This window comes from Pinus tabuliformis, chromosome J (genome assembly GCF_031772625.1).
Source record: "Pinus tabuliformis cultivar Carrire ecotype Pingquan chromosome J, CPIR1, whole genome shotgun sequence".
NCBI classification, from domain to species: domain Eukaryota; kingdom Viridiplantae; phylum Streptophyta; class Pinopsida; order Pinales; family Pinaceae; genus Pinus; species Pinus tabuliformis.
Window position 1 is genome coordinate 798690348 of NC_142295.1, and position 2345 is coordinate 798692692.

The window sequence follows — 2345 nt, forward strand, 5'->3', positions numbered from 1 at the left end:
ACCAACAACATGACAACCATCTCTACTTTCTTCCATTCGAACATGCCACAGACTTCGAGGCAAAGGCATAGAGAAAGAGACATATGCACATACAAGCGCCATAAACCAGAGGGTGGTAAGCCCATCCAGGAACCGACAACGCCAACTCGAGCAGGCCGACATTTTGACCTCTGAGCGCCAAAGACCTCAACTGCGACCACCACCTTCAATCGGGGCAATTACATTAAACAAGTTTCCTTCCTCCACCACTTGGTGATTTACCTTTGCAGCGCCCTAAGCCGCATTAAACGCCATACTCCCAACTGCTATCCTTCGCCAGCTACTACACATGCTTGGGGCGAGATGTGACCGCCCTTCGACTAATCTGGCCATCTTATCACTCATGTCGTAAATCCCGAGAAGGGTATTGTGACGGTTCACACCCCGATTGAGGGAACTATGTATATATTATAGAAAACAAATGCAAATAATATTTTTTAATAGTTAAAATATTTTATTAATGTATGGCTAGAGATGAAGAAGATGTGCAATTCCTTCCATAATCAACATGGAGTTGACACACACACTATATATAGATCCATGCCAATTACAAATCTATCTAGTACCAAGAAAGATAAAATCTCTTCAATACAAACCTTTCTAAGCTTTGCACTTTAAAAATAATTTGCAACTCAAAATATTTAATACATTTTAACATTGATAGATCGCAAGTTAAAACAAATTTATGCTAATCATATAATCAATCAAATAATAAATTCTTCCCAAAAAGCACATTATTTTTGATATAAAATTTATAGTTGTTTTAATATACCATATAAAACACATTATATTAACAAAACTAATGTCCAATAAAAATTAATATTAATATGTATCAACCAATAATAATAATCAATAATTTTGCTGACCTTTTTTGGTGTGCAGTAAGAATACCAAAAAATTACTACCCACCTGTGGGCTCTCCCACGAGTTCAAAATACATTAGTGTCGTGAAGGGTTATGCCCCATCAGCGATCCGTGGCGTGGGAGAAGAATAGGAAGATCGGGCGCCGTGGATCAGGGTGAAAATTGGACGGTGGAGATGTATTGGCGGGAATTTGAAATCGAGCAAGTGAATAAAAGGACCAGCGGGTGCAGAGCAAAGGCACTTCATTGCTGAGCAACTTTGAACACAGAGCGAATAGAAGCAGAAAGATTAGCGAGATGGCCCGCACGAAGCAGACAGCCCGGAAATCTACCGGCGGGAAGGCCCCGCGGAAGCAGCTAGCGACGAAGGCTGCTCGGAAGTCTGCCCCGGCGACTGGAGGAGTGAAGAAGCCTCACAGATTCAGGCCCGGCACCGTTGCCCTCCGTGAGATCCGAAAGTACCAGAAGAGCACCGAGCTGTTGATAAGGAAGCTCCCTTTCCAGCGTCTGGTGAGGGAGATTGCCCAGGATTTCAAGACCGATCTGAGGTTTCAATCCTCCGCTGTGGCTGCGCTCCAAGAGGCGGCGGAGGCGTACTGGTGGGTCTCTTTGAAGACACCAACCTCTGCGCCATCCACGCCAAGAGGGTGACCATCATGCCCAAAGATATTCAGCTCGCCCGCCGCATCCGTGGAGAGAGGGCTTGATTCTTTATCTTTCAATTATTAAACGGTGTGTTTTCACACCACCATTTTTCTCTTCCTAATATCTGTTACCCCTTCTCTCTGGTCTATTGATGAGGTTGCCAGAGATCGAGATTAATTTGTTGTGGTTGCACATTTCAATGCACGGATGATTAAATAGTTGTTTATAAATTAATTTTGGTGTTTTAATACTTAGTGTTTGACTTGCTAACAAATCCTTGTTAAGTTTTGATGGCCATGGCATTCGCAGAGGCAAATAAGGGGGGCATATTTTTTGATGACTCTTTTCCCACATTGATTAGTTTCAATGCACATTTTAATGCATGTCTGATGAAAGAGGCAAACAAGATAGGGATAGGCTTGTTGACTTTCTGCCATATGTTACTTAGATGGCAATCTCTAAACTTCAAATTTGAGAGAGTATCATTGATAGTCGTTAGGGATAGGCTTGTTGACTTTCTGCCATATGTTACTTAGATGGCAATCTCTAAACTTCAAATTTGAGAGAGTATCATTGATAGCAAACGACTTGGACATGGAGGTAAAATTGTTTGAATTAACAAAATTGAGTCAAAGCCATGATGGATCAATTTTTTGTAATCAACACTAATGAAGAAGACCTTGCCCTGCTTTCATATTTAGTTAAGACCTTGCCATGCTTTCATATTTAGTTAAGTTTAGCCATTACTTTGTGGATGTTAGAGGTGTGGAAGAACAAATTATAGTTGGAGGTGATTA

The 2345-nt window shown here is 41.4% G+C and overlaps 1 pseudogene; it reads left to right on the forward strand.

Moving 5' to 3' along the window:
- Positions 1-1132: 1132 nt before the first annotated feature.
- Positions 1133-1782, forward strand: LOC149229135 (histone H3.2-like; annotated as a pseudogene).
- Positions 1783-2345: the final 563 nt, after the last annotated feature.